The following is a 23,373-nucleotide window of genomic DNA, read 5'->3' on the forward strand; positions in this document are numbered from 1 at the left end:
GGTGTGGGGTGGTATACCTTAGAGTTTAAAACTTGCATTTCTCTAATATTTATTTATTTTACTTTTAAACATTATTTATTGGAAACAAAGATCATTTTCTTCCCCCCCACCTCCCGCCACCCCATTCCACTGGGTATCGCATGTGTCCTTGATCAGAACCAATTTCCATGTTGTTGGTATTTGCTTTAAGGTGTTCATTTAGAGTCTCTCCTCAATCATCTAATAGTGATTTAGAGCATTTTTTCATGACTATAGATAACATTAATCACTTTGTCTAAGAATTGTCTTTTCATATTCACTGACCATTTATCAATTGGGGGATGACTTGCATTCTTATACATTTGACTCACTTCTCTATGTATCTGAGAAATGAGGCCTTTATTAGATTTGCTTTAAAAATGTTTTTATCATTATAATTACTGTATATTACCCTCCATCCTATTTACCACTGTTTATCCTATTCTCTTTCATTCTGTCCATCCTCAAAAGTGTTATGCTTCTGACCTCCACCTCCTTCAATTGTCTTCTCTTCTATCAGCCTTCCCCCTTTGCATATGCCCTTCCCTTCCCAATTCCCTGCAGGGTAAGAGATTTCTGTATCCAATTGATTGTGTATGTTCTTCCCTCATTGAGCCAATTCCAAAGAGAGAAAGGTTTCAGTGCTCCCCTTCTTCCCTCCCCCATCTTTCCACTGTCACTCGGGTGCTTATTGACCTTTTAAGTTATCATGAGCTGATTACCTCATCCTTTTGTGGGTTATGCCACTCCAGAATTTGTTTTGAGACATTAAAACTGTTTGAAGGGAAATCTGGTAGAGTCTAGGAAGGTCCATGTACCTTCTCCACCATCTTGGCTCCACCTCCTCCAAAAAAGAATTTTTTTAAAAGAGAAAAATAGTTTACCAAAACTAATGCATCAAATATAACATTATATGCTGGGTTCCACATTTCATAGTCCTCCACTTCTGCAAAGAAGTGGCAGGGGTATATTCTCAAATCTAATCTTTGAAGCAAGAGAAAGGGCTATTTCTTTCTGTATATGTAAGTGAATAGATTTTTACTGATGTCTACTGTTTTTGTATCAAATGTATTCCTCCTGTATCCTTCTCCTATCTCCTCCCAAAGAGTCATCCCTTACAACAACCAAAAAAAATTTAAAAGAAGAAAAAGGAGAGAAAAGTGAACAAGACCAGTTAATATGTTAAAAAAATATGATGCTATTTGTCAAATTCTATACCTTTGTAAAACCTCAAATGAGCACCATTCCACCACTCCCTACCCCCCACACCTGTGTATAAGAGTAGGGAGATATCTTATCTCTTCTTTGGGAGCCAAGCTTGTTTTTTTATAATTAGAGAAAGATCTATTTGCAAGGACAGAATGATAATATTTGTAAAGCATTTATTTTTTTTTCTATTTTAGTTTATTTAGTCAATTTAGGACATTATTCCTTGGTTACAATAATCACATTATTTCCCCCCTTCCCTCCCCCCCACCCTTCCCGCAGCCAACACACAATTTCATTGGGTATTACGAGTGTCCTTGATGAGAACCTATTTCCACGTTGTTGATGTTTGAACTAGGATGTTCATTTAGATCCCCGACCATATCCCTTCGACCCATGTATTCAAGTAATTGTTTTTCTTTGGTGTTTCTACTCCGACAGTGATTCCTCTGAATGTGGATAGTGGTTTTTCTCGTAGATTCCTCCAAGTTGTTCAGGATCACTGCCTTGCCACTAACGGAGAAGTCCATTACATTTGATTGTACCACAGTGTATCAGTCTCTGTGTACAATGTTTTCCTGGTTCTGCTCTTCTCACTCTGCATGTATTCCTGAAGGTTGTTCCAGTCCCCATGGAATTCCTCCACTTTATTATTCCTTTGAGCACAGTAGTATTGCATCACCAACATATACCACAATTTGTTCAGCCATTCCCCAATTGGAGGGCATCCCCTCATTTTCCAATTTTTGGCCACCACAAAGAGCACAGGTATGAATATTCTTGTACAAGTCTTTTTCCTTATTATCTCTTTGGGGTACAAACCCAGCAGTGATATGGCTGGATCTAAGGGCAGACAGTCTTTTAGTCCCTTTGGGCATAGTTCCAAATTGCCCTCCAGAATGGCTGGATCAATTCACAACTCCACCAACAATGCATTAATGTCCCAACTTTGCCACATCTCCTCCAGCATTCATTACTTTCCTTTGCTGTCATGTTAGCCAATCTGCTAGGTGTGAGGTGATACCTCAGAGTTGTTTTGATTTGCATCTCTCTGATTATAAGAGATTTCGAACACTTTTTCATGTGCTTATTAATAATTTTGATTTCTTTAACTGAAAATTGCCTATTCATGTCCCTTACCCATTTATCAATTGGAGAATGACTTGATTTTTTGTACAATTGGTTTAGCTCTTTATAAATTTGAGGAATTAGTCCTTTGTCAGAGGTTTTTGTCATGAAGATTGTTTCCCTTTTTGTTGCTTCCCTTCTAATTTTGGATGCATTTGTTTTGTTTGTATAAACCCTTTTTAATGTAATCAAAATTATTGATTTTACATTTTGTGATTTTTTCTAGCTCTTGGTTTTAAAGTCTTTCCTTTCCCAAAGATCTGACATGTATACTATTCTGTGTTCGCCTAATTTGTTTATAGTTTCCTTCTTTATATTCAGGTCATTCACCCATTCTGAATTTATCTTGGTGTGGGGTGTGAGATGTTGATCTAAACCTAATCTCTCCCATACTGTTTTACAATTTTCCCAGTAGTTTTTATCAAATAGTGGGTTTTGGTTCTCAAAACTGGGATCTTTGGGCTTATCATAGACTGTCTTGCTGAGGTCATTTACCCCAAGTCTATTCCACTGATCCTCCTTTCTGTCTCTTAGCCAGTACCAAATTGTTTTGATGACCACTGCTTTATAGTATAGTTTGAGATCTGGGACTGCAAGGCCTCCATCCTTTGCATTTTTTCATAATTTCCCTGGATATCCTTGATCTTTTGTTCTTCCAAATGAACTTTTTTTTCTAATTCAGTAAAAAAGTTTTTTGGTAGTTCAATGGGTATGACACTAAATAAGTAAATTAATTTGGGTAGGATGGTCATTTTTATTATGTTAGCTCATCCCACCCATGAGCAATCAATGTTTTTCCCACTGTTTATATCTAGTTTTAATTGTGTAGAAAGTGTTTTGTAGTTGGGTTCATATAGTTCCTGTGTTTTTCTTGGCAGATAGATTTCTAAGTATTTTATATTGTCTAGGGTGATTTTAAATAGAAGTTCTCTTTCTAATTCTTGCTGCTGAAATGGGTTGGAGAGATATAGAAATGCTGATGACTTATGTGGGTTTATTTTGTATCCTGCAACTTTACTAAAGTTTTGTAAAGCATTTAGCACAATACTGCATCAGGGCACATAGTAGGCATTTAATAAATGTTTAATCCTTTCCTTTATTTGCAAACATGCTTCAGGGTATAATGGGATTACTCTGAATTTGGTAGATATAGATTCAAATTTTGCCTCTGGATGATCCCAGGAAATCTCTTTTCTCTTTCTCTGGGTGTCAGTTTCTAATGGAACACAGAAGATTAGGACTCTATAACTACATTTAAGGTTGGCTAGCTTATGCCCCAAATCCTACAACCACCATGTATTCTTTCTAGAGAAGCCCTACATTGGACTGCCATGAAGAGAATATGATTATAGAAAAGATTCCAACCTACTTTACTTGGCACCAAGTGCCAGACCTTCCTTTGTGGTATATGACCTTTAGTTGGGAGGAGAAAGCTCAGGAAAATCACGCAGCTCTAAGTCATTGTCCCCAATAAGGAGTACCACCTATATAAATAAATCAAAGAGGGAAATTTTATGTCAACCTGGTGGAGCCATGGAGCCATTGAGGGATATCAGAGGCTGCATGAGATAGTGAAAAAGGCACTGAATTTGAATCAGAGAATCACAGATTTAGCATGAGAAGAGATTTCAGATGACATCTACTTAAGAATGATTAAATATGCTGCAGCAGGCTATATGTGACCCACAACACTTCTAAGTGTTGACCAAACTAAATTAAAATATAATCGGAACGTATTAGAAAAAATAAATGAAAATACAATAAAACACATAACAATAATATGTGGTTTTCTAATGTGTGTCCACAGGGATCCTTATGATGGTTTAGCAGCCTGTTTCTACTTGTTAGATACCACTGAGAAGTTGTGAGTATACTCCATATAGATGAAATGAGATAAAAACATCTTAGCACAGTGCCTGGCACAGAAGGTACTGTATAAATTTGTGTTCCCTTCCCTTCCCCTCTGAGCCAGGTATTGAAATCCTTGAGAAAGTAAAGTGATCATGAGGCTGATCACAATGCTCTATTAAGTGATTCAAGTAGCTATCTGGGTTTTGTTCACACTTGCTGAAAGACTGAGATATGTTCCTATTTGGTTCAAGTATTTTGGCTTAGCATCTAGTCACATACTTTAAGTGAGATATGGAAACTGTCTAAGAACTTACACTATATACTAGGTTTCCCAGTGGCAGAATCATTCCTCAAACACACCATAGGTCTTTCAGCCTCAATTTCCCAGCTAATCTGCCCAACCAACATTTTTATTGTGGTGTTTCTTTCTTGAAGACTCACGCATGTATTTAGCCTATTCAGAAGCAAGATTTGCCCTTAAGCAAATAACAGCAGTCAGAAAGATCAAGGAGAGTACAGAATGTGAGTGTCACTGAGGACTCAAGGACCATTTCAAACCTTGTTTACACTGTCTTTAGACTATTTCTGTTTCTGCCTTGACTCTCACCAAGGCAAAGATCACAACATTTTTTTCCTTCAAGAATGTTTCTGTGATAAAGCTTTTCTACCATATAGTCAAGCTCACAGGGCACTGAGGCATGCTCATTTTTTTAAATTGTAGATAGTAGTAGATAGGAAGGAGAATGGACATAAACATCCTTGGTCTTAGCTGAATAATTCAATTAAATTCAACTCAACAAACATTTAGTGAGCACAGATTAGGTTCAAGAAACAGTGCTAAGTGCTTTGGGAGACAACAGGGAAATACAGTGTAGCATCTCAAAGAGGCAGACAGGTGGCTTGAAAGGAGTACTGTATTTGGAGTCAAAGGACCTGAGTTTCAATCCCATCTCTTCCACTTAATGCATATGAAGGCTCAGGCAAGTCAGTTCAACTTTCTGGGAAAGTCCGTAATTTGTAAAATGAGAAGAGAAAGAACTAGATGACCTTTAAGGCTCTCTCTAATAATAGCTAGTATTTCTGTTTGGTTTTAAGGTTTCAAAGGAGATTTACAAATATCATTTCATTTGATTCCCCACAACAACTCTAGGAGGCAGATGCTATTAATATCCCCATTTCACAAATGAAGAAATTGAAGCCCAGGGAGATTCAGTGATTGGTCCAGGTTTGTGTCTAAGGTTAGATTTGAACTCAGGTCTTCCTGACTCCAGGTCCAGTTATCTGCTCACTGAGCCATCTAGATGTCTTCACTCTCAAGAGGTTTACAGTCTAAAGAAAGAGTAAGATATAGGTAAAGCAGACTGGGAAAGTGCTAGGAGAGTCCAAAGGACAGGGCATTTTTGCCTGAAAAGCCACCTGAGGGAAAATCCCTGCCTGGATCTTCAAAAACAAATAAGACAGAAATAATAAGAGGTGCAACTGGTGTAGGGCTTTAAGATTTGCCATACACTCCACTGGCCTTATCTCCTTTGATCCTGAGAGGTAAGATTCCAACAAGTCTTTCCTTTACTCCAATGTAGAGAGGTGCTATTATTTTCCCATTTCACAAATGAGGAAGCAGAATCAGAAGCTTGTCCCAGAGTTACACACCTAAAAAGTTTCTGAAATATGTCTTTAACTAGAAGAGATGTGAGGAGAGAACCTGTAGGCACAGGGGATCATACAATTAAAGACATGCCTTGAGGTGGTGAAGTCCTGGATGCACTTAGAGAAAAGTGTGCCAATTGATTTAGCTAGAACAAAGAGCACATGAAATGGAGTAGCGTGCAATGACTAGAAAGGCACTGTTATGGCCTCACTGTGGAGGACCTCTAATTAAAACCAAAGATTCTAGATTTGATTCAGTGATAATAATATGTGAATACATGAATGGACTTTTTGTCAGATTAGGGAACTATGGAATGTCCAAGCATAAACTCCAGCAGAGTGACAGAGACCAACCCTATCATTTAGCAAGTAGCTAAGTAACCCTAAGGAGTTGCCTAAGGTACATGGACATTAAGTGACTTACTCATGATCTCTCAGTTTGCAAATCTGCCAGAGTCAGAATTTGAACCTAGTACTCTACTAATGCAGGTTGAATGTTTTCCAGTATAGATTGCTTCAGGAAGCAATGAGGACTGAATATGACAGAAGAATCATATATTTTTGAATAGGGCAAGATTAACTGGGCATTACTATGTGGATTGTACTGAAAAAGAGGACTGGTTAGGAGCTGGAAAGAACTTTTCTGCAGAGGTGGATAGCTTCTTTCAACTACAAGAGGTGAAGTGGTTGTGATGGGGGGGAGGGGAAGATAGGGGTGGATTTAATTCCTTTTGGTGAAATTTTCAACTGAATTTCATAGCCATATGTGTGTACCCAAGGGCAAATTCACCTGCATCGGGGCAAGGTAGAAGGCTTAGTGGATTGAGATCCAAGCCTTAGAGATGGGAGGTCTTGGATTCAAACCTGGACTCAGATAATTCCTAGCTGTGGGACCCTAGGCAAGTCACTTAACCCCCACTGCCTACCCCTTATCACTCCACAGCCTCAGAACCAACACAGTATTGACTCTAAGAGGGAGTACTGGTCTAGGAATCAGGAAGAGAAGAGTTCAAATCCATCCTCAGACCCTTAGTAGCTGCCTGACCCTAGCCAAGACACTTAACTTCTATTTGCTTCAATTTCCTCAACTATAAAATGTAGATGATAATAAAGAACATCTTTTCACAGCGTTGTTGTATGGATCAAATGTGAAAAAATTTAAAAAAAAAGCACTTAGTGCAGTGACTGGCAGGTAGTGGGCATAATATAGATGCTTGTTTCCTTCCCTAAGGATGAAAATTCAGAGCACACATTGTGGGTAAATTTGTAGAGTGCTAGTATAAAGGAGTGATCTATGGAAGATGCTCCATGTTAGAAGAACAGTGTCTTATATCAGGGAGAGGTAACCAAGAACTCATGGAAGCAGGAAGTAGAATAAGAGTAGGATAGATTGTTTCCCTAGCAACTGCAGAGGGCACTGAGGAGTAACTGGTTCCAAGAAGGCTGAAGAATCTACCTAGGTGGCACTGTCATTAGAGGATATCATCAGATCACCTATAAATCAGGGCTTTTAACCTATTGGCAGCCTGAAGAAGCCTGTGGACCTCTTCTAATGTATGAAATAAAATACATAGGATTCCAAAGGGAACCAGTTTTAAAGTAGTAATCAATTAAAAGAAATAAAAACAAGTTCATAAACCCTTTCTTAGACTAATATTTTTATTTTTTTTTAATTTAATAGCAAATTTCCACATAGGTTTTCTGAAGTTACATGATCCGAATTGTCTCCCTTCTTCCTCACTCCTTCCTAGATAGGGCAAGCAATTCAATCTGAGTTATACATGTATTATCACTCAAAACATATTTCCATATTATTCATTTTTGTAAGTGAATAATCTTATAAAACCAAAACCCCAAAACATATACCCAAATAAATAAGTGATAAATCATGTGTTTTTGTCTGCATTTCTACTCCAATAGCTTTCTCTGGAGGTGGATAGCATCCTTTGTCCTAAGTCCCTTTGAATTGTTCTGGATCATTATATTGCTAATAGTAGTTAAGTCGATCACATTTGATCATTCCATAATATTGCTGTTACTGTACAATATTTTCCTGGTTCTACTTTTTTTCACTCTGCATCACTTCATGTAGGTCATTCTGGCTCTTTTTTAAATAATCCTGTTCATAATTCCTTATAGTACAATAGTATTCCATCACCATCATGTACCACAATTTGTTCAACCATTTCCCAATTGAGGGATATCTCTTTAATTTCCAATTCTTTGCCACCACAAAAAGAGCAGCTATAAATATTTTTGTACAACCATGTCCTTTTCCTTTTTAAAAAATATCTTTGGGATATAGACCCCTGTGGCTAAATCCCATAAATTTTACCATAATATAATCAGTGATTGTTTCTACAATTTGTTCTTTGATACACCCAGTTTGAAGAATTAGATTTATTATTTTTAATTTGCTTTTCCACAAACTTTAATTATAAATTGTATTGTATTATGATCTGACAAAGTTGCATTTATTATCTCTACATTTGGCTGCACTGTTTCACTTCCTTTACTTCTTTTTTTGTTAGATTTATCTAGTTCTAATAGGGGAAGTTTGAGGTCCCCCACTAGTATAGTTTTACTGTATTTCTTCTTTAAGCTCCTTTAGTTTCTCCTTTAAAGATCTGGATGCTATATATTATTTGGTGTATGTTAAGTACTGATATTACTTTATTGTCTATACTACCTTTTATCAAGATGTAATTACCTTCCTTATCTCTTTTAATCAGATTTATTTTTGCCTTAGCTTTGTCTGAGATCATGATTGCTACTCCTGCTTTTATCTCAGTTGAAGCCAAGTAGAATCTGCTCTATTCCCTTACTTTTCCTGTGTGTCTACCTGCCTCAAATGTGTTTCTCATAAACTATATATCAGGATTCTGGTTTTTAATCCACTCTGCTATCTGTTTCAGTTTTATGGGCAAGTTCATTCCACTTACATTCATAGTTATGATTAATATCTGTGTATCACCCCCATCTTGTTTTCTTCCTTTAACCATGCCCTTTCCTCTTTTACTTTGTCCCTCCACATCAATGTTTTGCTTTAAATCATCCTCCCATTCCTTCTCCCTTATGTTACTTCTCTTCCCACCACCACCCTTTCTTATCCTCCTCCTCCTACTTTTCTATATGGTCTTTTAATCACACTCCCAACTTTCCCATCCCTTATAGTATTCCCCTCACCATCAGCCCCTTTCTTATTCCTTTTCTACTTCTCTATAGGTATAAAAATTAAAATTAGTCTGAAATAATAAAAATATTATATTTTAGGAGATTTATTAAAGATCATTAGAAAATAAAGGAATAAGAGGGATACAAAATAAAGACCATGTGTCCATGGCTGATTAGCCCATTTAAAATCCCCACACTTAGCTTACCATCACCACCATGCTGGCTTCAGGCCCAAGAGGACCACCCACTCACTAACATCCTCTGTCTACAGGAAGTACATAAGGAAAGGAAGTCAGTGGGCTCCTGGGAAATATAGTTCTCTTTTAGAGTAACAGATTTTCAATTATACATAGGGTTAGATAGAATTCTATACCCCAAGTTAATCTGGCTGTTATTCCCTCTCTGATTCAAAATCCAATTAGGGTGAGGTTTAAGTATTATCTGTCACCACCCCCATCCTCCTCCCCTCTCCCTGTGTCTCTTTATGTGATATAATTAACCCTGTTTTACTTTTCTCTTCCTATTTTCTTAGTGAAAACCTCTTTTTTCAACCCTTGAATTTTTTTTTGCAAATCATCGTCAATAGCTTACTACCATAACCTCTGTCTATGTATACTTCTTCAAACTACTATGAAAATGATAAAAAATTTAAGAGTTACAGATATTATCTTTCCATGTAGCAATATTAAAAAGTTGACCTTTTTGAAGTCCTTAATTTTTTTTATTTACCATTTTATGCTTCTCTTGAATTTTGTGTTTGGATATCAAATTTTGGTTTATGTCTGGTCTTTTCTTCAAGAATCTTTGGAAAACTTCTATTTTATTAAATAGCCATATTTTCCCCTCAAAGAATATAGTCAGTTTTGAGGGGTAGGTAATTCTTGGTTGAAAATTCAGTTCCCTATCCTTCTGGAGTATCATATTCCAAACCTTCTGGCCCTTCAATGTGGAAGCTGTCAGATGCTGTTCAATACTGACTGAGGCACCATGCTATTCAAATTGTTTATTTCTGCACTGCTTGCACTATTTTCTCCTTGGTCTGAGAGCTCTTTTACATGGCTAGAACATTTCTGGGAGTTGTCATTTGGGAATTTATTGCAGGAGGTGATCCTTGGACTCTTTCAATTTCTAGTTTACTCTCTTGTTCAAGAATATCGGGACAGTTTTCTTTGATTATTCTTGTAATATGATGCCCAGGCTTTTTTTTTTTATCATGACTTCCAGGTAGTCCAATTATTCATTTTTTTAATCCCTTACCTTTTGTCTTGGAATTAACATTGATTCCATGGTAGAAGAGTGATAAGGACTAGGCAATGTGGGTTAAGTGGCTTGCCTAGGGTCACACAGCTGGGAAGTGCCTGAGGCCAGATTTGAACCTAGGACCTCCCATCTGGAGGCCTGGCTCTCAATCCACTGAGCTACTCAGCTGCCCCCCAGTCCAGTAATTCTTTAAATTGTCTCTCTTGGATCAATTTTTCAGTTCAGTTCTTTTTTTCCAATGAGTTATTTCATATTCCCTTCTATTTTTTAATTCTTTTGATTTTGTCTTTTTGTCTCTTGATGTCTCCTAAGGTCATTAGCTTCTATTTGTCCAATTCCAATTTTTAAAGAATGAATTTCTTCCATGACTTTTTCACCCTCCTTTTCCATTTGGTCCATTCTACTTTGCATGGAACTCTTTTCTCCTTTGGATTTTTGTGCCCCTTTTTTCCAATTGACCAATTTTGTCTTATTAGGTATTTTCTTTTTGCATTACTCTCATTTCTTTTCCCCATTTTTCCACCTATTTGATTTCTGAATTCCTTTTTGAGTTCTTCCAGTACCTGAGACCAATTCCCATTTTTCTTTGAAGTTTTACATGTAGTTGCTTTGATCTCACTGTCTCCTACTCTGTGCCTTGTTCTTTGTAGCCACAAAAATTTTCTATAGTTAGGTGTTTCTTTTGCTGGTTGCTCATTTCCCGAGACATTTTTTGCCTGTGGATTGGAAGTTCTAAAAGCTTATGATTCTGTCTCCTCTGATGATGGCTTGCAGGACTCTGCTCTGAGAATGATTTTGCCCTGGGGCTAGGGCTTTGGGACAGCTCAGGCTTGAAAGGGCCAAGCATTAAGGACTTCAGGGTCTTACTGTGGGCTAGTCCCTAGTCCCAAGCTAGAGCTTGGGACTTCCAAGGGGTAGATATTGAGTGTTTTGTTGTTGGTGTAGGCAGGGTCCCACAATTCCAACATTGGCCTAGGCCCAGGCTGGGAATCTGGCACAGTAGGTGGAGAGTGGTCAGCCAACACTATCCTTGTGTTAAGTTCTACTTCTGGTTCCCCCTTATCCTGTGAAAATCAACTGTCTACCTTTCAAGTTTTTTTTCCACAGGAGAGTCCCATCTTTCTGCCTTGTTGAGTTTTGACTCCTGTCCTTTTGAGGAGCTTTTTAAAGATTAATTTGGAAGGATTATTAGAGCATTTTCATCTTTCGTTGCTACTAAGCTGCCATTTTGGCTCCACCCCTAGACTAATAAAATATATTTTTAAAAAATTAAAGTATTTTTTATATAGAATAATTTTCCATGGTTACATGATTCATGTTCTTTCTCACCCCTCCCAAAGCCAACTAGCAATTCCACTGAGTTATACATGTATCATTGTTCAAATCCTATTTCCATGTTATTCATATTGGCAATAGAGTGATCTTTTAATATCAAAACCCTAATAATATCCCCATCAAACCATGTGATCGATCATATCTTCTTATGTATTTCTGCTCCCACAATTCTTTCTCTGGATGTGGAGAGTGTTCTTTCTCATAAGTCCCTAAAAATTGTCCCGGATCATTGCATTGCTGCTAATAGAGAAGTCCATTACATTTGATTGTGCCACAATGAATGTATCAGTCTCTGTGTACAATATTCTCATGGTTCTGTTCCTTTCACTCTGACTCAATTCCTGGACTAATATTTTTAAATGCATAAAGCAAAATACAAAGAACCTCCCCACAAAATTATTTTGAAATAGTTATCAAAGGTTTTTTTTTTTTTTTAACTAAATTCATGGACTCTAAGAATCCTCCAGATGGAGAGTGGTAGTCAATCAACTAATATTTATCAAGCACCTACTACGTGCCAGACAAAAACAAAGGCAGCAAAACCAATCTATGTTCTCAAAGAAGTCACAATCTAACGGATAAGACAACATGCAAACCAGCTTATAAGAATAAGATGTCTGCAGGATAAATTGAGGGTAGTCTCAGAGGTAAGACATTTAAAATGAAAGACTGATAAAGGTTTCTTGTAGAAGGTGAAGTTTTAGCTGAGATATGAAAGACATCAAGGAAGGTAGGAGGTAGGAATTAGGAGAGAGTGCCCTCCAAGTATGGGATGTAATCAGAAAAAACTCATGGAGTTGGGAAATTGAATGTCTTGTTCAAAGAACAGGGAGGACAATGTGTCACACTGAATTTCAGAATATGTGAGGGGAAATAAAGTAGGAAGACTGGAAAGGTAGGAAAGGACCAGATTTTAAACGGTTTTCAAAGTCAAAAAATTTTCTATTTGATTTTGGGTACAATAGAGAGCCACTGGAGTTTAATGAGTGTTTTATGATACGTTCAGACTTGCATTTTATTTTTTTTAAACATTATTTTATTTGGTCATTTCCAAACATTATTCATTGGAAACAAAGATCATTTTCTTTTCCACCCCCCTCCCACCAACTCTCCCATAGCCGATGTGTGATTCCACTGGGTATCACGTGTCCTTGATTCGAACCCATTTCCATGTTAGTATTTGCATTAGAGGGTTCATTTAGAGTCTCTCCTCAGTCAAATCCCCTCAACCCCTGTAGGCAAGCAGTTGCTTTTTACTCCCACAGTTTATCCTCTGCTTGTGGATAGTGTTTTTTAGATCCCTGCAGATTGTTCAGGGTCATTGCATTGACCCCAATGGAGAAGTCCATTATATTCGATTGTACCACAATGTATCAGTCTCCGTGTACAATGTTTTCCTGGTTCTGCTCCTTTCGCTCTGCATCACTTCCTGGAGGTTGTTCCAGTCTCCATGGAATTCCTCCACTTTATTATTCCTTTTAGCACAATAGTATTCCATCACCAACAGATAACACAATTTGTTCAGCCATTCCCCGATTGAAGGGCATCCCCTCATTTTCCAATTTTTGGCCACGACAAAGAGTGCAGGAATGAATATTCTTGTACAAGTCTTTTTCCTTATCTCTTTGGGGTACAAACCCAGCAGTGATATGGCTAGATCAAAGGGCAGTCTTTTATGGCCCTTTGGGCATAGTTCCAAATTGCCCTCCAGAATGGGTGGATCAATTCACAACTCCAACAGCAATGTATTAATGTCCTTGTTTTGCCACATCCCCTCCAGCATTCATTACTTTCCTTTGCTGTCATGTTAGCCAATCGGCTAGGGCTAGGTGTGAAGTGATACCTCAGAGTTGTTTTGATTTGCATCTCTCTGATTATGAGAGGTAGAACACTTTTTCATATGCTTATTAAGAGTTTTGATTTCTTTAACTGAAAACTGCCTGTTCATGTCCCTTGCCCATTTATCAATTGTAGAATGGCTTGATTTTTTTGTACAATTGATTTAGCAATTTGTAAATTTGAGTAATTAAACCTGTCAGAGGTTTTTATGAAGATTGTTTCCCAATTTATTGCTTCCCTTCTGATTTTAGTTACATTGGTTTTGTTTGTACAAAAACTTTTTAATATGATGTAGTCAAAATTATTTTACATTTTGTGACTCTTTCTAAGTCTTGCTTGCTTTTAAAATCTTACCCTTTCCAAAGGTCTGACATGTATACTATTCTGTGTTTACCTAATTTACTTATAGTTTCCTTCTTTATGTTCAAGTCATTGACCCATTCTGAATTTATCTTGGTGTGGGGTGTGAGGTGTTGATCCAAACCTAATCTCTCCCACACTGTCTTCCAATTTTCCCAGCAATTTTTATCAAATAGTGGATTTTGGTCCCAAAAGCTGGGATCATTGGGTTTGTCATTTACTGTCTTGCTGAGGTCACTTGGCCCAAGTCTATTCCACTGATCCTCCTTTCTGTCTCTTAGCCAGTACCAAATTGTTTTGATAACCACTGCTTTATAGTATAGTTTGAGATCTGGGACTGCAAGTCCTCCTTCCTTTGCATTTCTTTTCATGATTTCCCTGGATATCCTTGATCTTTTGTTCTTCCAAATGAACTTAGTTATGGTTTTTTCTCAGATTTGCATTTTAGAAAATTATTTGCTAAGTAAATGGAGGATGGATTGAAGTAGGAAAAGACTTGAGGTAGAGAGCCAACCAGCAGGTTACAGCAGTAGTCTAAGAGTAAAATGGCAGGGTCCTGCCTGAACCAGTGTCAGAGGAGAGAAAGGGGCATTTGAGAAGTGTTATAAAGATAGAAATGACCATATTTGACAATGTATTAGAGAACTTAAATTAAACTGAACACAGAAAAAACCTTCAGCACCACATGACAACTAAAGCAGCTGATGATCCTAGTTGTTAGGAGCTTGCATTTGTGACAGAGGAGAATGGAAGGATTCCAGGTAATGTTAGCATCAGTGAATGGCTTTATAGCACTAACAATCAGCTCCTCTTCTCCTTCCAGACCATACAATTCAGAGCTTGGGAAGTGGGAGCAGAGACTATAAGATTTCCACCAGTTAGAGGAATCAACCTGAGAAGAAAAATCCTTTTTCTTTATTTTTTTTTTACTTTTTATTTTCTTTAAAGACGATTTTGACTCAGGCTCCCCATTGAACCAAGAGGTCCAGGTTTCTAAAGAACATACTACAAGGAATGACATAAAGTAAGTAAGAAGTTCAAAGAACTGCCTCCTTTGATATATAGCTAGCAATTCATAGAAATGTGTACACAGAGTACGAGAATAAAAAATATGAATAAAAGACAGGACTCTTCATTAGCCCAAAGTGTAGCACATACAATATCTATTCCTCTCCAGCAGGGAGGCTAGAATAAAGACCTACACATGCTACAGTTTATTCTTGTGGTGTTCTAGATACAAGTCATCTATGGAAAGTACAAATTATACAAAAGTAGGAAGTCTAGGCAAGTAGAATCAAAACCAAGTTTCTGCCATTTGGTAACAATACCAGGGTTTAAACTTCTCATTTGTTAATGCTTCTTGGAGTCATGTCAACAAGTATTTATTAAGAGCCATTATCATTTGTAAAGCACTGGAACATATGCTGGAAATAGAGAAGTATATAGAAAGATAGACTCTCCCTTCAAGGAGCTAACCTTTTAATGGGGGAAACAATGTATAAAAGAGAGCTGAAAAGTTTGTTGGGTAGGGGAGTCAGGAATGTAACCTCGAAAGAAAGGAAGACATGAGATGTCTGAGAAATTCCCTGGACCAACAGGCACAAACCAGTTGTGATCAGCAGCATTCAAAGGATAATGATAATTAGCTAGGCTAGTGAAGCTAGATTTTCTTTTTTTAAAAACCCTTACATTCCATCTTAGACCTGTGTACACAGGCAGAGGAGTGGTAAGGGCTAGGCAATGGGGGTTAAAGGACTTTCCCAGGGTCACATAGTTAGAAAGTGTCTGAGGCTAGAATTTAACCCAGGACCTCCCATCTCTAGGACTGGCTCTCAATCCACTGAGTCACCTAGCTGCCTCCCTAAAGCTATATTTTTGTTTTCTTGCTTTTAAAACTTTTTTGAAAATTCTGAATTAAAACAAATTTTTTTTAAAAATCATTTCCTCCAGCATATCAGAACACAAAAAAAGAGTATTGATTTTTTGCTTGGTCTAGTCTAGTTTTCAAAGAATCCAATTCTTGGGTAAGATTTACCACTTTCTCATCTAAGCTACTTATTCTCCTTCCAATTTTTCCTCCAGAGCTTTATTTCATGCTTTGTCTCTTGCTTCATTTAAGTATTCATGTAGTATTTTTGGAAAATTCATCTTTTCCTTTGAGTTTGTTTGGAGTTCTGAGTCACGGGATCCTTCCATTAAACACACACTCTTTCTATATATGTATATATGTATGTGTGTATGTGTATACACACATATGTATATATGTATTCATATTAGTGCTTACTTTGATTTAATTACCTCTCCAGTGTTAGTGCCAGGATTGTGGCTTTGAGCTAAGACTAGGCTCTACAACTGACTTTGGGTAAGGTAGTCTGCTTTGTATCCTCTCAACCTGAGTCCCCTGGGTTCCTGTGCTGATTTTCAACTCCCCAGAATTAGGCTCTCCTGGATAACTGAGGAGTAGTGAACTGGATCTTTAGGACCCTCTCTGGTGTCCCCACTTGGAGCTTTCTGATTTTGTAGGGTTTTTTATGGCAGCACTCTGCAACTGCTGCCTTTAGGAAAAGTGAAGTCTGGGATAAGTAGCTATACATGTCCTGTTTTTGGTCACAATGACATTGGATTTGTTATTGCCAGTTGCAGTTGTGCAATAAAGTCACTTACTGTCATGTCTAGTTGTACTTCTTGATTATTATTCACTCTGATGTCAACTTCAGGGTTTTGCTGGATTTAACTAGCTTCTTCATCTGCAAAATGAGGATAATAATATCATGAACCACTAAATTCTTATGAGGACCAAATAAGATAGCTCTTATAAAGCACTTTGCTAATCTTATTAAAGAACTACATAAGTGTTAGGTATGAGGTAAACTTTGAGTAGCTTTTTTACCGAATTTGAAAAAACCATAACAAAGTTCATTAGGAAGAACAAAAGGTCAAGGATATCCAGGGAAATTATGAAAAAAAAATGCAAAGGAAGGTGGCCTTGCAGTCCCAGATCTCAAACTATATTACAAAGCAGTGGTCATCAAAACAATTTGGTACTGGCTAAGAGAACAAAAGCAGATCAGTGGAATAGACTTGGGGTAAATGACCTCAGCAAGACAGTCTATGATAAACCCAAAGATCCCACTTTTGGGACAAAAATCCACTATTTGATAAAAACTGCTGGGAACACTGGAAGACCATTTGGGAGAGATTAGGTTTGGATCAACACCCTACACCAAGATAAACTCAGAATGGGTGAATGACTTGAATATAAAGAAGGAAACTATAAGCAAATTAGGCGAACACATAATAGTATAAATGTTAGATCTTTGGGAAAGGAAAGCTTTTAAGACAAAGCAAGAGTTAGAAAAAAAATCACAAAAAGTAAAATCAATAATTTTGATTACATTAAATTAAAAAGGGTTTGTATAAACAATGCAACCAAAATTAGAAGGGAAGCAACAAATTGGGAAACAATCTTCATAACAAAAACCTCTGACAAAGGTCTAATTACTCAAATTTAGAAAGAGCTAAATCAATTCTACAAAATATCAAACTATTCTCCAATTGATAAATGGAGAAAGGACATGAATAGACAACTTTCAGATAAAGAAATCAAAACTATTAATAAGCACATGAAAAAGTGTTTTAAATCTCATAACCAGAGAGATGCAAATTAAAACAACTCTGACACTTCACATCCAACAGATTGGCTAACGTGACAGCAAAGGAAAATAATGAATGTTGGAGGGGATATGGCAAAGTTGGGACATTAATGCATTGCTGGTGGAGTTGTGAATTGATCCAACCATTCTGGAGGGCAATTTGGAACTATTCCCAAAGGGCACTAAAAGACTGTCTGCCCTTAGATTCAGCCATATCACTGCTAGGTTTGTACCCCAAAGAGATAATAAGGAAAAAGACATGTACAAGAATATTTATAGCTGCACTTTGTGGTGGCAAAAAATTGGAAAATGAGGGGATGCCCTTCAACTGGGGAATGGGGATATGATTGGGGATGTAGACTCTAAATGATCTGCCTAGTGCAAACATCAATAACATGGAGATAGGTTCTGATCAAGGACACATGTAAAACCCAGTGTAATTGTGTGTTGGCTATGGGAGTGGGTGGGGCTAGGGGAGGGAAAGAATATGATTCTTGTAACCAAGGAATAATGTTCTAAATTGGCTAATTAAATAAAATTTTTAAAAAGATAAGTATCAAAGGTTTATCTAGTACTTTCTTCTCAACAACCCTTTGAGGTAGGTAGTAAAAGGATTATCCCCATTTTACAGATGATGAAACTGAGGCTTAGTGAGGTTAAAAGACTTGCCCAGGGTCACAATCTTTTCTGACTCTAAGCCAAGGGAACAATACCACAGTGTCATACAATTACCCATGTTAATTGAGTGAATGCTACATACATAGTTGTAATCTAGTGTCAGACAAAGACTCTCCCTTTCTCCCTACCTCTGAGATCAGTTTTGTCATTAGGTTGACAGTGCAGTCGGTGTTTATGGAAGACTAATAATAATTGATGTTTTTCAGGGTATTTAATGGATATAAAGTTATTTACATACATATCTCAAATGAGTTTCACAAAACTTCTGGCAGATGTTATTATCCCCATTCTACACATTGACAAAATCAACTCCCAAGGTAATTGTGACTTGTCTAATGTCACAAAGCTAGGGAGCATTAAAGATAGGATTGTTTTTCCTTTTCTTAACTCCTAGTATAAGATGCTATCCATTACCAAGCACCACCTGAGAAACTTTTGTAGTTTGCTTTGTTAAACTGTGAAATCCAAGGCTAGCCAGAAAATATCACAATTTTTTTAAAATCACCAACCTGCAGTCAGGCTCTAATTCTTGTTTCTGCCTTTGTCTCTGTATTGTTCTAGATGTTACCAAAGCATCACAGAGCCTCAGCCATAGAGGAAACCTCAGAACTCATCCAGTTCAACAGTACTTTGAGAACAAGAATTGATCATACAACTTCCACTTGAAGATGACTGAGGACAAGAATTTATTTTCTTGTGAAGCAACCCTTTATCCTTCTGAAATACAGCATGTTATAGTGGATAGAAGGCTAGCCTCAAGATCAGAAAGACCTGGGTTTAGTCCTCCTTACCACACATACTGGTCATCTCTCAGTATTTTACACATTTCCACAAGAAGTGGTTCAGTGTGTGTGGTCTAAGGACTCCTGTAGGTCCAGAGATCCTTTCAGAGAGTGTGCAAGGAATAGATTCCATAAGGCCAAAACTATATCTATAAAAATACTGAGGTGTTTTCATTTCAAATTGATTTTAATATTGATAGATATAACAAATATTAATAAAAAGCTCTTTGTGGAATCCTCAGTATTTTTAAGAGTGTAAAGGAAAAAAATTGAGAAGCATTGCTCTAAGGCCATAAGTAGAAGAGGTGTCCACCTCCATTGGTTGAGAGCCCCTTATCTGAGAGTCCCTTGTATCCATTAAAGGTCCTGAACCTACTCCAACCCTACTGAGATGAAACCTCCATCTCTATAGTTTCCTCTCATTGTTCCTAGTTCCAAAGAAATGTCATCCCTCTTTCACATGGCAGTTATTCAAATATTTGCAGATGGCCATCATTAGGCAATATTGTAGAGTGGTAATAATCCCACATTTGACATCAGAAAACCTGATTCTGGGTCCCAGCTTTACCACCTATTAACTCTGTGAGCATGATCAAATACTTTCCTTCAAGGGCTTCAAGATTCCATCTAGTGTTAAGTCCTGATATTATATTCTCCCTTTACTAAAGTCTTGGATCCAAGGCCACTTCATGGAAAGGATGCATCCCTGGGTTCTTTTTAGAAGGTTCCAACAACACTAGTGCAACATCAGCTTGAGTTGGGACCCGCCAAGCTGGAAAGAACTGACATTTATATGTGGGAATCTCCAAGCTGACCACAGGATAATGGATGTTTCTATTTGTCATAGCATTTCTGGAAGGTCATCTACTAAATAACAGAAAGGTCACATGGATTAAATCATGGATATCTGCAGTATTTTAGGTTTTCTAGTTTAAGTCTCTTGTATTTTAGCTCTTAGGGTGGTCCACTTGAACCTTTTCCATCAAACTGTGAAGTAGGGGGAAAGGGGGATGGGGGTATTTAACAGGGTCATAGTTTTCTTGAGGAGAATCAAAGCCTTATTTAAGGACATTGGAGAGACAATAGAGGATCTGCAAGGGCCAGCAAAGCACAAAACAAAGCAGCAGCAACAGTGATATCAATGAACACCTATCACTCTGAACCATTGAGGCACCTTCTGGCCAAGGGCTCTCAGAATGGGCCCTCTCCCTCTTCTTGTATGGGAACTGATAAGAAAGTGTACATCATGTGTGGGTCATATATCATTTTATTTGTGGACATTTTGAATTCAGATGTCCTCTGGTTGCCTAGAAAATGTAAATCTATCAATGTGAGCTCCAGTGTTGCCCTGCCCCCTCCATTCCAGGGACTGCTTTGAAAATGAGGTCACTTTTCTAGGGGCCCAACATAAATTAATGTGCCCCAGGAGTTGTATTTAGAAAACTTCTAGAATAGTCCTATGTTTATTTCCCAAGCAGCAGGATACAGAAGTTGGGATCTGTATCCAGTTCCTTAGACATACATCTATGTAAGATCACTGATGAGGAACATTTTCTATAGTGCTTTTAAAGCTTGCAAAGTGCTTTGAATATGGAACACTTAGACTTTTACAAAAGCGATTTACTTCAAAAGGTATAATGCCAAGGATATAAATATACTCTCCCCAACCGGTGGGAGGCACCTCAGCCACTGGGGAGGAAAGAGAAATCAGCTATACGGTAAGATTATTAACAATAACGGGCATTTTATATGGTGCTTTTAACGTGTGCAAAGGGCCTTGCAAATGGAGCACTCGAGCTTTTGCCTCCCCCCCAAAAAAAAAAAAACACAACAACAACAACAAAAACTTTCCTTAATAAGGTCTACTCCCAAGGAAATTAATTTACTCACCCCACTGCGTGGAAGGCATAATCTTTCCCACCACCTCAGAGGGGAGCCAAAAGAATTCGCTGTATAGTTAAACTCGGTTCCAGAGCAGTTAAAGAGGACAATTTGAGTTCCAAGGCCACAACGTCCCTGGGGCTCCATTCTCAGACACCTCTGCTTCTCAGAGGCTCGTTGCTGCCCCACCCGGCCTGCAATACCTGCTCCAAGGCCACCTCTGCCCAAACTCCCACTTCTGACCCTTAGAAACTGGGGTTTGAAACAAACACCCCCAGGGTCAATTCCTCGAAACCACACGGGTGGGGCGGGAAAGGAGGGAGGCACTGAGGCAAAAAAGGGTACAGCATCACAAGTTTCAAGAGACTCGGGCTGGCAGCCAATCAAAGACAGCCCCCTCAGCCACGTGATAGGAATAGAGCGTGCTCCACGTGGAAACGAAGAGGGCATGCTCAAAAGCCAAATTACACACACTTGTAGCAAAGTGGGGGAAGCTCCTGTAAACCGGGTCCTCCCCCATTGAAAGGTTGTATCTTTTATTTTACCCTCCGTCAGTTTTGGTGTCCCTCACTGTTCTGCCTACCACCACCACCTTTCCTCCCCTGCTCCCCTCCTCCCCCACCCCAAAAGTCCTGTTGGCAAAGATGTGCTGCCTTGTCTAGGTGCCATTACCAAAAAATCATGTGGATCTAGAGAGCTTTCCAGAGTGCTGCAGAGTTCAGGCCCAGCATCCAGATGGTGAAGATTGATGGTTGGAGCTGGAGACTCTTTATTGCCTCAGTTCTTCTAGGACTGGAGCTATACTCTGAATTGGAGGCCAACAGAGGTAAAGATTGTAGCAGCTGGAAAAAATAGAAGTTGATGGTAGACTCAATTCTGGAGCTTGCCCAGGAAATACTGGAGAGCCAGTAGAGATCAGTGGAGAATTCCATTGCCCCTTTGAACCATGCTTTCCAGGTGTCTTCACTGGCTAAGCACTCTTCCTGGAGTGTGCTGTCACCCCTCTGGTGGTATGGAAACAGATGAGAAAGAGTACCCCATAAGAATCATCTGAGATAATATTTGTAAAATGCAATTCAGCTACAAACGTGGTCTTTTTTGCTCAAAGGAAAAATCTTCCTCTGAATCTTGCAGGTGGAAGAAAGGGAAGTCTGGGGAGCTAGCTTTGAATAGAGAAAAATCTCTGGGAGTTTAGCGTCAGAAGGCATTATGGACCTACAAACTTCCTTCCTGGTACTTATTTTTAATTTTTTAAAAACAAAAACAATTTTTATCTGTAAGATGGTTTTTGTCCTTAACTAAAATAATGTTTTTTTTAATTGAGAAACTGTCTTAAAGTCAAAATAAGGTATATAGGCACACTGATATGAAACTTGAGAGATACAATCAAATAGTGAAGACTTTCTTCATTGCCAAGCATTGGAGTATTAAGAAACATTAAATATATCTGACTGAATTTTTCAGTATTCCACTGGATATTTTTAATTGGGAACACTTAGCCTCTCTAGTACCTTACTAGCCTGCAAAGCCCAAAGAGGCAATTTATTTCAGTCATGTGTGAATACACACTTGATTTAGTGGTATTTACTGGCTCCTCCAGTCAATATGACAAGAAGTACATTTCAGTTATAATAAACCTGAGATGTTAAACAATGTTAATTTTTCATTTCTAATATTCTTTAATATATACAAAGTACATTCTTTTCAGTAACTCTGACACAGTGAAACAAGTAGGACTCCAAATTCTATCTCATTTAACACATACTAATACTTTCCATTGAAAAGTAAACATGCATTCAAACATTTGGCTTTTTCTGGCTGTATGACTCCAGATAATGTTGTTTGGGGATCATTTAGAAAAAGTCTAAGCTCAGTTGTTAATGTGTCTGCCATGTGATCATCAAATGCACAGAATGAGAAAGTTGCTATAGGACTAGAAAAGGGAAATTATCCTTGTTTTTAGGAAAAGGAAAGAGAGTCGAATTTGCAAACTTACTATAAGCCACTGTCTTTGACAACGTTTACTGGAAAAATCCTAGAGAAATTATGGAAAGGAAGGGACATGAAGGAAAGGAAGCAGTTATCATAATAGAGCCAGGCATGGTTTCTTCAAAACTGGGGTCCTTAAGATTTAACTTTATTTCCTAGATTACTAGGCTAAATCACATAAATGTACCATGGAAGTTACCCAGATTTTAGCAATGCATTAAAAAAATCTATCTGTGTGGACAAGATAGAGAGATGTGGGCTAGGCAATAGTACTTTTAGGTGGATTTCAAACCCATTGAATGACCAGACTCCAACCTAGTCCCAATATGGTCTACTTTTAGATTCATTGGAGGTGTCTAGTGGCATGTTCCTGGATTCGTGTTCTTGGCCTTGTGCTATTTAACAATTACTTGAATGAAGGCATAGTTGGCATGTCTGTTAGAACTGTGAAATATATTGAATGTAATAGCTCACCTTGTAATATGCTTTACAATCATTTACAAATGACAACTTTCTACATTACTTATATAAACCAATATTTGGAGGAATTATTTTTGGTATGGCAGATAGAA

General features: G+C 37.9%; 1 long non-coding RNA gene across 1 annotated transcript; it reads left to right on the forward strand.

Annotated features, from left to right (window-relative positions):
* Window positions 1–13,507: 13,507 nt before the first annotated feature.
* LOC130456090 (uncharacterized) lies at window positions 13,508–22,299 on the forward strand. Its single transcript, XR_008914399.1, has 3 exons — window positions 13,508–14,842; window positions 18,711–21,638; window positions 21,947–22,299. It is a non-coding gene; the product is annotated as an uncharacterized LOC130456090 (long non-coding RNA).
* The last annotated feature ends 1,074 nt before the right edge of the window (window positions 22,300–23,373 follow it).

Source organism: Monodelphis domestica, chromosome X, assembly GCF_027887165.1.
Source record: "Monodelphis domestica isolate mMonDom1 chromosome X, mMonDom1.pri, whole genome shotgun sequence".
Taxonomy (NCBI): Eukaryota; Metazoa; Chordata; class Mammalia; order Didelphimorphia; family Didelphidae; genus Monodelphis; species Monodelphis domestica.